A 12,656-nucleotide genomic window follows, 5' to 3' on the forward strand; every position below is an offset into this window, starting at 1 on the left:
AGAGCAGGCACAAAGCCTTCTGTTGCACCCCCTCCAGCAATCCTTTTAACTTTGCATTGCGCTTTAGACTTAGAGTGCTCACACACCCACGTCTCTCTTGACTCGGCAGCCCGGTGAGATGGGCAGCATGATATGGAAGACCCCGAGGTTCATAGAAATTTGAGTGACTCGACCAAGGTCACGGAATGAGTGAGTGGGCGATCCACGGACAGGTGCCCCGGGGACTGCGCAGCTGCTTCCTGTGGACTGAATGTTCTCTAGGCCCTCTTTATGCAGGAACCCTGAGTTGGAGAAGTCAAAGTGGAAACAGCAGGGAAGAAATAGATAACCTTTGATGAAAGCTACTCTGTATATTTTGTATTGTCAAACTTGTCCTATTAGTATGCTTTTGTAATGTTAAACGAGGCTGAAGTTAAAGAAAAGAAAGGGAACTATTTGAAATGGTAATCAGAGCTATTAGCAAAAAGGGAGGAATAGAAATCAGAGACATATTGCAATAGAGATGGATTCATATTACAGCTATTGAGAACCATATGCCCGGACATATGGTGTGACACATGCAACTGTTCTTATGGGACAGTAGGACAGAAAATCTGTAATGTCTAGGAAATCCAGGTTATATGATAAATGTAAGTTGGAGGGGGAGACGGGAGGCAGGGGCTTCACAGGAGGGGAGACAAACCTGAGGTATCATTGTTAATTAAATAAGTACTTATTAAGTAGCTTTTTGTTTATCCAGTGTGAACGAGGTGCTCAAGAAATACAGAATTCATTTATTAACACACAAGGTTTGAAACAATTATTCTAACCACAAGGAACTTCATATATGAAGGAGGCTGAGTTAGCACACATCAAACACTTAAATAACAAAGTAAAATAGAATTTCAACGTCAAGATGAGTTAGTAAACACTGTAAGTCTAGATAAAGGTGGGTTTGGAAGCAAAGTGGAGGTAGTTTATACATAACCGCCTCTCTGAAACACCTATCGATAAACTTAGAAATAAGGCAGGAACAAAAAACAAATAATAAATAGAGGCATTTTCCTTGTACCCAGATTATAATTCTTTCATTGAGAGATTTTTGTGTGTATATCTACCGGATGCTGTATTGGGAGAAGTAGACCGTGAGTACTGGAGCTGCAGGATGGGGAGCATGGTAATTTAATTATTTCTTGAATAGATAAGCTTTTGGAAACAAATAAGACAAAATCAGGGCCTCCTAAAAAGCCCATTAAAGGAGCTCTTCCTCTGCAGGATCTAAGGCAATGTCTCAATTACAGAAAGGAGAGATATTTCTGCCATAAATTTGGGATATGCGAGATCAAAATGTTCAGGCTCCAGGCGGTTTATCCCACCTAACCATATTTATGAGAGTGAGAAAACAAACAAGGCGGTCCTTGGGTGAAAGGTGGCCATAATATAAGGAATGAGGCATAAGCTATAAGGAATTATATAATATATGCTTTTCAAAATATACATTAGTGTACATGTATTAACTTTTATTCTTAATTTATGTTTAATTTATATTCTAATTAGCCTGCAGACCCCTGAAGAGAATGTGTTTCATTGACCTCTATTTTGAGTAAAGTTTGAGAGTTTTTTTTTTAAAGAAGTTTTTCTTTTTTAAGATTTTATTTATTTATTGGGGCGCCTGGGTGGCTCAGTCGTTAAGCATCTGCCTTGGGCTCAGGTCATGATCCCGGGGTCCTGGGATCCAGCCCTGCATAGGGCTCCCTGCTCAGCTTCTCCCTCTCCCACTCCCCCTCCTTGTGTTCCCTCTCTCGCTTTGTCTCTCTCTGTCAAATAAATCTTTAAAAAAAAAAAAAAGATTTTATTTATTTATTTGTCAGAGAGAGAGCACAAGCAGGGAAAGCAGAAGGCAGAGGGAGAAACAGGCTGCCTGATGGGGGACTCAGATCTCAGGACTCTGGGATCATGACCTGAGCCCTGAGCTGAAGGCAGACACCCAACCGACTGAGCCACCCAGGTGTCCTATAAAGTTGAGAGTTTTATTTTGTTTCCCTTTAAAGCTTAATTTGTTCAAAAGGAATACCTAGGCTAGGTTCTAAAGCTAGATGGTTTAAATCCATAGGGTAATGATCCAGTAAATTCTCCCTATGGGGCTGGTCAAATGCAAAGTATATGATGGAATTATTCTAAAATGAATTGTGGTAATGGCTGCATAACTGTATATGGTTACCGAGACTCGGACAACTGTATATGTTAGAGAATTTTATGGTATCTAAATTATCCCTCAATAAAGCTGTTAAAAACAAACAAAAACTCAATGTATGAGTCATGCCAGAATATCTGCCTGGAAAATAAAAGCTAAGGTCATCTCGATATTTTGACATCCTCAGGAAATAGAATGGGTGAAGGAGTAATATAGTAGACACTCATTAGTTTCAGATAGCGTGCTGGCTGGCATATATTAAACATGCCAGGCACCTGTAAGGAACTGGTGGTGAGAGGATCAGCTACAACAGTCATCCCTTGACGTCCTTGTCACTCTGTATTGTTTAAAAATAATCAGTGAGAGTGCCTGAGTGGCTTAGTCTGTTATGCGTCTGCCTTCAGCTCAGGTCATGATCTCAGGATCCTGGGATGGAGTCCCACATCAGGCTCCCTGCTCAGCTGGGGGTCTGCTCGTCCCTCTCCCCCTGCCCCTCGCCCTGCTCATGCACGCTCTCACTCTCTCTCTCTCTCTCAAATAAAATCTTTAAAAAAAAATCAGTGATCCCAAGTTATTTGTAAAATTCCAGCTTCTCTGCAGCCTTTGGCTTTACTCAGTATTTTAATAATTAAGTTGTTCAAATGTGTTTTTCCAATCAGTTGATAATTCTAAGAAATACATTTTGTTTTCTGAACTTCTGTCTTTCAGGGGTTTTGCTTAATCATTTTGGGGGTGGGGTGGGGAGAAGTAACTACTTCGAAATGTCAGATAAAGGATTTTTGCCCAGGAGGCACGTGATTATTGGTGGGAACCATTGCAGCCCACTATTTTCTGAAGAGTATTCTGAGTGTTTTTATGTCCATTTTCACATTTGGTTGTCACGCCGACCTTGGCAGTGAGTATTCTTTATCCCTTTTAAAGAGTAGAAGACTAAAGTTCAGAGTAGTTAGGAACTTATCCCAACGCCATGCTCCTAACTGCTGTCTTACAGAGAGCCTCTGCTTGAACTTGGGGACCAGTTAGGACCCACATATTAATCTTGTTTGGGCTCAAAGTCACAAAGCTCAGGGGCTGGAAGCTGTTTTTTGAGATTCCCAATCCAGTTCTTGCCACTACAGTATGTTTTTGAAGCATTAATTATTCAGCGATCCATTCCGATATTTAACCTACACACAACCAGGCACTGAGGTATTTGTGGTATACAGACATGGCTCAACAAATTCAAGGTTAAAAAAAAAAAAAAAAAAAAAGCAAACCAAGTGGTGTCATTTTCTAGATGATCACGAGGTGGCGGCATTTGAACATAAACACAAGGCCCTCCTCTTCTATTTCATTCTTTTTGTTTAAGGATATGTAAGTGTAACTGGATTTCCTTTCATATTGTGCCTTTCAAAGATAGGACCATTTTAAACTCATCCTTTGACATAGGCACCTTCAGGATGATGTTATGTTAAGGATAAATCTGGTTATCATTTGTAAAGCCAAGAGACTTAACAAATTCTTTTGTTGTACCATATTTCTTATTAGATGCCAAATGTCACTCGTCTTAAAATGCTGTCCCCAAAATGGTTCAGAGTGCCCCTTCCTTCATCTACGTGTGTGTGTGTGTGTGTGTGTGTGTGTGTTTGGTAAGTGTACAATTCAATACTTTTTCAGTAAACTTATAAAGTTGTGCAGCCATCACCATAATCCAGTTTAAGAACGTTTCTATCACCCCCCACACTTCCCTCAAACCCACGCATAGTAATCCTAACACCCCCAGTACCAAGCAACCACTGATCTGCTGTCTTTATACGTCTGCCTTTTCTGGACATTTCATGTAAATGGAATATACAGCATGGAAGCTACCGCCTCTGTCTTCATGAAGCACGATGCTTTTGAGGTTCCTCCAGATGTTGTAGCATGTATCCACCTTTTATTCTTTTTATTGCAGAAGAGTATTCCATTGTATTCACTCCTCAGCTGATAAATATTGGGTTGTTTTCCCTTTGGGGTTGTTAGGAATAATGTTGCTATGAATATTAACAAGTGTTTGTGTGGACATTTGTTTTCATTGCGCTCAGGTACACGCTGATGGGTGGAATTTCTGGTCGTGCGGTAAATTTAGGTTTCGCTTTTTAAGAAATTGCCCCACTGTTTTCCAAAGTGGCTGAAGCACTTTGAGTAGGGTATAAAGTTTCCAGCCTCCGCACATCCTCACCAACACTTGCTATTGACTGCCTTTTTTTCATGATAGTCATTCTCCTACTTGTGAAGTGGGATCTCCTTTGGGTTTTAATTTGCATTTCCTGATGACTTTCGACGTTGAGCTCCTTTTCATGTGCTTATTAGCCATCCTCTTCCTCTTTTGCAGTGGTTTTGAAAGGCTTTTTCCTTTAAAGATTTGTATGGAACTTAAACTAAAACCTAAGTAAAAATGACATCAATCGTTATTAATCCAAGGAGATCAAAGAAAGAGTTATGGTGTATAATGTTAAGTAACACAATTACATATGCAATGATCATAGTCATGTGAAAAATGCTTAACTACAACAAACTATTAACTTTTATTTTTGAGACAGAGAGAGAAAGAGAGAGAGAACCCTGAGCATGCACGGGATGAGGGCAGGGGCAGAGGGAGAGGAAATGAGAGAATCTTAATCAGGGTCCACAGCCAGCACAAAGGACTGCACGTGGGGCTCCACGCAGAGCTTGAAGCGGGATGAAGGTGGGGGGTGGGGAGTTGCTGGATCTCAGGACCCTAAAATCGTGACCTGAGCCGAAACCAAGAGTCAGATGCTTAACCAAATGAGCCACCCAGCTGCCCCACAACAATTAACTTTTAAGACTACATATTGTATGGTTCCATTCCCATGGCTCTGAGAGGTTGGGTTGGGAGATGGGTGCGATTTTATTTTGTGCAACTCACATGTGTTACCCTTAGGATTGAAAAAAAATCCAAATGTCTTTCCATTCAAAGCAGAGGCATAGGAAAAAATGAGGGAATGACCCAAACAACAATCATGCTTATTTAAGATGGTAGGGTTATCGGTGGCTCTTTTATTTTTTTTCCATGTTTCTGTACAGCATGTGATGCTGTCAGCCTGTCGGCGGAAAAGCAGTTGGAGGACCCACATCTCCACACCTCTACCACTGCGCCTCTTAAAAACTCCTTCACTTCTCAGTCCTGCTGGCTGGTCCTGACCTTTCTATAGTCCTTTCTTTCTTTTATTGTCTTTTTTCCCTCCCATCCACTTTTTGGTATCTCACTTCAAACCTTATAGCAAGATAATCTTTTCCCCTATTCCCTTAATTCTATATGTTTTATTTTGCTTAATTCCAACCTTATCCTCAACCCAGATTCCAAATATCAGTAGAAAGCAAGGACACTTCTCACTCATTCCCTAAAACCCTTGCCTCTTCACAAGTTACAGACACCCTAGTCTCAGGACCTCGGTGACTGTGCCCTGGTGTCACTGTGAGTTGCATTTCTTCAGGCACTAGGGTAGATTCCAGATTCTCAAGTGGAGAATGAAGAGTTCACTCTGAAGACTTTTGCCATGAAGTTTTGAGCCTCCCCAGGTGCTGGGATCTTCGGGCCTGAGCAAACTCTGGCAGAGTTCTGGCTGGCTCCGCGCCATCTCTTTGCCGAGTTAACCTAGGGGCTGGAGGAGAACAGCCTCTGTTTTCTGCTGCTGTTCTTCTGTACTAGAATGGTCTTACAGAACTCATCAACCTTTTAAAAACATGAATCGATTCCCTTACTCTTTGCTTAAAACACTTCGACTCGGAAACTCTCCATTCAACTTAGAAAAAAAGTTTAAATGCTCATCCTGGCTCATGGAGGGCCCCATGTGACCTTGGCCCTGTCTGCTTCTCTCTCTCTCTCACCTTCTGCCCTTCTCCTCCCCGCCGCCTGTGTTCCAGCCATCCTGACCAGCTCTCCTTGCCTCACTGCGCCTGGCTTTGTCCTACCTTAAGGCTGTTGTTCATGTTGTGCTTTCTGCCTGGAACGTTTTCCTAGTTCTTTCAAAGCCTTAGACCCTAGGTCTTCAGGTCTCAGCTGAAGTATCCCCTCAGTGAGAGTTTCCATGACTACTTAATCTAAGGAGATCCTTCCTTGCTCTTCTCTGCCTCAGCACCTTGTTTGCGTTGTGCATAACATTTAGTTAGCTTGTTGCTGTTTCCTTGTTGATGGTCTGTCTCTTCCTCATAGATTATATACATAGGTGCCAAGAGAGCAGGGACTGGTTCCGTTTTGCTCACCACAGTATGTAGAAATTCAATACATATCTGCTAAGTGAAATAAACTAAACCACAGAGGGGAAGGGACCTAGAGCCACCTAGCTTGCCCACCCAATCCCCTCCCACATCATCCCTAATGGATTCAGCAAAGGAACTTTGGGTCACAGCAAATTCTCTATCAAAATGGCAGTTAGTTCTAATGTATATGGAGGAGGAATCTGTCTTTCCGTCCGAAGCTTCCGCTTACATATTATCTGGAGTTACGCATCATACACTTAATTCTTTTCAATGTCACTTCCAAATCTCTGAATGCAGCTCTCTCATCCTCCCCACATCTCCTCGTATTCCCAGTCCTCAGAGAGTCTGCTCCAATTGCTGCAATCATTTCTCTCCCCTCCGGACCCCCCTACCAGCACTTTTCAATGAATGTTTGCTTCATTTGAGGCATCGCCAATAGAATTCAATATGAAGAATCCTGTGGGATAATGATCTCCTTTATTTTAGATATGACCATGATACGCATGCAGTATAAAGCAGCAAAAAATTTCTCTCTCCTTTCTAACAAATATGTCACGCTAGTAATTCCTATCAAGTGTGCAATCAACCAGAACCACAGCTTTCATTTTTCACGCATGAACTCGCATCTCCTTTACCTGGTGCATCTAATTGCCTGAACTTAACTCTGGGTTCTATCTTTCACCCTGTTAGTGTGGCTCCATCATTCTAACCTGTCTAGATCTCTTTGAATCTTGCTCCTGTCAGCTGACCTATTAGTGCTATCTCCTGACTCCGTGTCAACAGAACACTTGACAAGCTTACTCCCTTGGACGCCATCTGAGTTGCCAGGAGAAATGCTGAAGCAGGCAGAGCACTTCAGCACGACCTGGGGAGCTCTTCTCCGAGTAAACTTGGTGCCTAAGGCATTCTGACTTGGGCCATTGCGGAGTGCCATGTGGCTCCTTCCGGTTTGAGTGCCTTGCTGCCGCTCGTGCATGCTCTCTACCCGTCCCTTGACTTACCAGCCTGCGAAGTGGAGCGGAAGCGGAAGTGAGGTTAATGTGGGCGATTTTTTTTTTTTTTTTTTTTTTTTTTTTTGATGAGCGTCACAGGAAGAGGCCTGGAAGCTGCAGGGGGATGTGGTTCTTCAGGACATAGGCCCTTGCCTGGCGCCAGCCTAGTGATTCATTCAGCCACACCATCTCCCGTCTCGTCGACTTGCCTGACAACATCTTTCACTTCTCACTTCTTATCTAATCTGCCACCTCCCTCCTGGTTCTCTCTCCAGCTTTCCATGCCTTTGGATGAGGGCCAACTGGTTCTAGGTGAGGGATTTGCTCCAGTCCAACAATGGGAAGAAGGAGAGTTAATAACTCTTTTGATGAAGATCTGAGACGGCCTTCCTGGGTAGCCCAGGGCATCCCCTTCAAAAGATGGAGCTCTTCCTAGCTCTTCACTTCTCCTTTAGAGCTTTCCCACCCTCCCTTTCCTGGACCGACTTCCACCTTACTCTAAGTAGAGGTCCTCCACACAGCAGACAGAGCTTCTGGTCCTCCCCAGTAGCCGGAAGACAGCGAGGGCTGGCCTTCCTGCTGAGGGGCTTGCCGCCTCTCCTGGCATCTGGAAGTTTCTTCCTGTAAGCAGGCAGCCTCCTTCCTTCTCCCAGTGGGTGGGTTCCTTCAGACCCTGCTGGTGCCTGGTGCTGGGGATGTGACCGACCCACCTCAGCCAGAGAGAAGAGCTTGGGTGGGGCCGGGGCTGTGAGGTGGTGCTTTCTGTGGTTTGTTGGCTTTTTTTTTCTGCTTTCTCACTCTTATGCTAATTGCCTGATTCTTCTCTCCCATTCCTCTTTTTCTCCCACTTTCCCCACTACCCCTCCTGCCAACCCTCAACACTTCTCCTTCAGTCCAGCATTAAAGAGGGGCCGTGGAAGACGACTTGCGCAGGTTCTGTGTATGCCTGCCTGGAGCTCTGCAGGCATGTTCAAGCAATCCCTTTCCATCCTCACGCTTTTTTTTCGGATGACACAATTTCTGCCCTTTCCTAATTGCCTATGTCTGACAGAACAGCTGGAACATGGCTAAGCGGTAGGTGGGGAAGTGCTGCCCACGTGAGCAGCGTTGATGTTAAGCTGTATACCCTACCCGAGTGTGTGCACGTACAATAGAAAACACCAAATAACTTACTCCCTCTGAACCACGCTAACAGGCATGAAGAACACAGGTACAGAGCAAACCACAGTTCAGCTCGTTAATTACGCTGTCAATTCTTCTATGGACTGAATTGTGTCTCCCCCAAATTCATGTGATGAAGCTCTACTTCCCAGTGTGATGGTATTTGGAAGTGGGGCCATTGGGAGATAATTAGGTTAAATAACGCCCTGAGGATGAGGCCCTGATGATGGGATTAGTGCCCTTATAAGAGAGACTCTCTTCCTGTGTGTGTGTGTGTGTGTGTGTGTGTCTGTCTGTCTGTCTGTCTGTTTCTCTTTCTCTGTCATATGAGGACATAGCAAGAAGTTGGCAGTCTACGAGCTGGGAAGAGGCCCTTGCCAGTTGGCTGGCATCTTGATCTGGGACTTTGAGGCTCCAGAACTGTGAGAAGCTGAAGTTCTGTTGTTTAAGCCACCCAGTCTACGGTATTTTGTTATGGCGGCCTGTGCTGACTAAAACAAATTCCCAAGCTAATTATTTGCTACCTGCCATAACATTTGTTTTCCAAATGTGCCATTTGCACTCAAATCTACATGCAAATTGAATTAGCTAATTAATACAGGTATAAAGTACCTTAGGATAGGAGTCTCTGGTGATTCCATTCCCCATTAATTCCCATGTATTTATATATCTTCACTTGCAACTGCTGGATTAAACTACCCTGGCTCTTCATTTAACTATAAAGCACTCAGACAATTTTGTCCAAATGTTCCTCTGTCCGCATTGCCTTGATATGCTGACTCTTTCCAGCAACTTCATACTTATCCTTCTCTAAATTAGGCTCTTGGGCTGTGCACCCAAACAATGATCCTGTTTTGTAGCAAAGCCCATGCTTGCATTTCATGTCCATGCCCTGCTCTGTCCACTACCGTGTTAAGAACTAGAATGTCAAATGTAGGTATCTGGTTTCCTTTTCAGGAATAGAAAGGATTAGAATGCCCAGCTTGTCCATGGTGATAACAGTGATACCTAACGTTCATGAATTCTAACTCCTGTACGTGCATATCTCATTTAACCCTTCCAACAGACTCCATGAAGTAATGGGCATCCCCTCCTTGTATGGTCGAGGTAAGTGGGACAAAGGGAGATTAACTGGCAAAGACGACACAGCCAGTGATGGACGTCAGGATTTGCGTGCAGGCAGTCTGAATCCGGAGCTCACCTTCCCAACTGTTAAGAAACCGGATGTATTCATTGGACATACTATCTAAAAGGAGCAAAGAGTCAAAGTGGAGAACCCTAAGAGGGAGGAGTTTAGCGGCCTCCATTTTATCTCCCTGCCTCTTACTTCCCACATGGGCCCACGCTCTGACGATTGCTTTTGTGTGAAAGGATTACTAAATATCACAGTCCCCATTTAGCCTGCTGTTGCCAGCTGGGAAGTCTCTTGGTTTACTCTGTTTGAATGACCCCTAGTTAATACTACACTGAATACCTTCCCTCGGTCAGGAAAAGTTTCAAGTGAGGAATTTGGACCTAAAACTTAGACTTTAGAATTTGGTATGTGTGTATTAGGACCCGACGTTGGACAGAGCCAGTAACCCTTCTTCAATGTCAAAGCTAAGGCTAGGCACTCTAGACTCCTGTTCCACTGCTCCAGCTTTGCATTAACAGTGATGGATTTTCACAGCATCCCCATTTGTCAGTTCTAGGACTAGAAGGTTTTGGGGCCATAGAGAGTAATAAAGGCCATTCTGACATCAGTGCCATCTTTTTGGGCTGGTCCTATCTTGGGTATTGGGAACAGAAGATCTTCAAAGAATTTTCTGCCACCAGCAGGGTGGTACAAATAGCTGCCATCAGACCATTAAACAATACACAGATTCACTAAAGATAGACTCAAGAACTTGTAGCATTTGCCTTCAGTCATGGGAACTCATAACAAAAACATGCATTGGGTTAAATGGGCATCTGCAGCAACCAGGGCAAAGAGTGCAAGGGGATCCCCTGTTTTCTAGTCCAAATTCATCTCCCTTTTTTAGAGCAAACTGGCACTTAGCGTGTGACAAAGCAAGCACCTATCATTATTTTTTCTGTCCCAATGGTCCTCCTGTTCTACCATGGGTGTACAGATCTTCGCTCAAAATGAGAGGGTAGCGTCTTTACAACTAGAGGAAGCATACTGTGAGAGACTGTTGCTTTTGGAGTTAATGCACCTGGGTTGAAATAATAGCTATGCCACTCATACTTAAAGCATGATATTTAACTGCTTTTTCCTAGTTTATGGTTTAATCTCAGCTTCACAAGTTCGTCATAAAGAGCCAGTCCTCGTAACTCGTGATGGCTGCCCAATATAGTGAACGTTAACTCCTTTCTCCTTTCCTCTCAGAGAGAGTGGATGATGTCCATTGTTTTTGCATTCCTAGCTCCTAGCATACGTCTTGGCACATGTGGAATATCAGAAAATGTTTGTGCAGTAAATATATCTTATGTCCCTTTACATTAAGATCCCTCACTCTGGGTTGGTCATTGAGTTGGTTCTCAAATACTTTTTGAAAGAGAGATGTTGTTTTAAAAAATGTAGGTTTAAGTTATTTACACACTGTAAGTTATTTAAGTTATATATTATTATATTTCTATAAGTTGTATATTATTTACAGAAATTCTTCTATCTTAAGAAAACAGCTTAGTAAATTTTTACATAGGTATACACCCATGAAACCATGAAACTTTACCTAGATAAAGATAAGATACACCCATGAAACTTTACCTAAAGATAGAAAAACATTTCAGTTTCCCCCGAAGGTTCTTCATGCTACTTCCCAATCAATATGCCCCCTGCCAGCGGCAATGATTATTCTGACTTCTGTCACCATAGATTTGTTTTGCTGGTTCTTGGACTTCAAATAAACCGAATCATATAGTGCATACCCTTTCATGTCTGGCTTCTTTCACTAAAAAAAAATTGCTGTGCTATTCATCCATGGTGTCATATAGGTCAGTAGTTTGCTCATTTTTATTACTGTGTAGTATTCCACAGTATAAATAAATTCTGTATCCATTCACCTCTTGATGAACAGTGGGGTTGTTTCCAGGTTTTAGCAAAGACGGATAAAGCTGTGAGTAGTCTCGTATACATCTTTTGGTGGATATAGGTATTCATTTCTCTTGGGTAAATGCAAGGAGCAGAACTGCTAAGTCATAGGGCAGGTATATGTTTAACTCATCAAAAACTACCAAACTATTTTACAAAATAGTTGAGCCGATTTACACTGCCACAGCAATGTATTAAGTTCTGGTAACTCTGAATTTTTACCTGTGTTTGATATTGTCTTTTACATTTTTAATTATCCTGATGATAGAGGTATCTCATTGGTGTCTTAATTTGCAGTTTACTGCTGATTGATGATGTCGAGCATCTTTTCAGATGCTGTGGCCATGGAGGTGCACTACTCAAATCTCCCTTCAAGAGAACCTTCTGCAGGAAACAGAGCTGACTGACAGCTTCCAGCAGCTAGATCTTCACATCTGTCACCATGCTCATGCTGACGCCACATTTTCCCAGGGCTGCTTCCAGTCAAAGGCTAAGCATGGCAGGGATACTAGAGCTAAGCTGTTTCTGCCCAGTGGGGGCAGTCCTCCACCAGCCAACCTTTGTACAAGAGACTCCCATCAGCTGACCCAGATTATCTCAAAATTGCCCTGAGTCTGAAGTTCTTCCTATGTAATCCTTCATCCTTCCCTGTTTCCTTTTATAGATGTCAAACCTGCATCCCAGTCCAGGGCCCTCCCCACCTTCTCCAGCCCCACCCCTTTCTCCTGCATAGGCATTTCCCTCAGTAGACCCCTTGCACATCTCATTCCATCTTGGCATATGCTTCCTGAAGCCTGAACTGATATATATGGTTCCTGACTGTTCTGATAATTCTCTTTTGTAAAATCCCTGTCCAAGTCTTTTGCCTATTTTTAAATTGAGTTTCAGGCTCCCCCTCTTTTTTTAAAAAAAATGGATTTGTAGGAGTTCTGTTTATACTCTGGATGTAAGTCTTTATTAGATATGTTTTGTGACTATCTTCCCCCCCCATCCATGGCTTGTGTAATCACTTTAT

The sequence above is a fragment of the Ursus arctos genome, unplaced genomic scaffold (genome assembly GCF_023065955.2).
Source record: "Ursus arctos isolate Adak ecotype North America unplaced genomic scaffold, UrsArc2.0 scaffold_12, whole genome shotgun sequence".
NCBI classification, from domain to species: Eukaryota; Metazoa; Chordata; class Mammalia; order Carnivora; family Ursidae; genus Ursus; species Ursus arctos.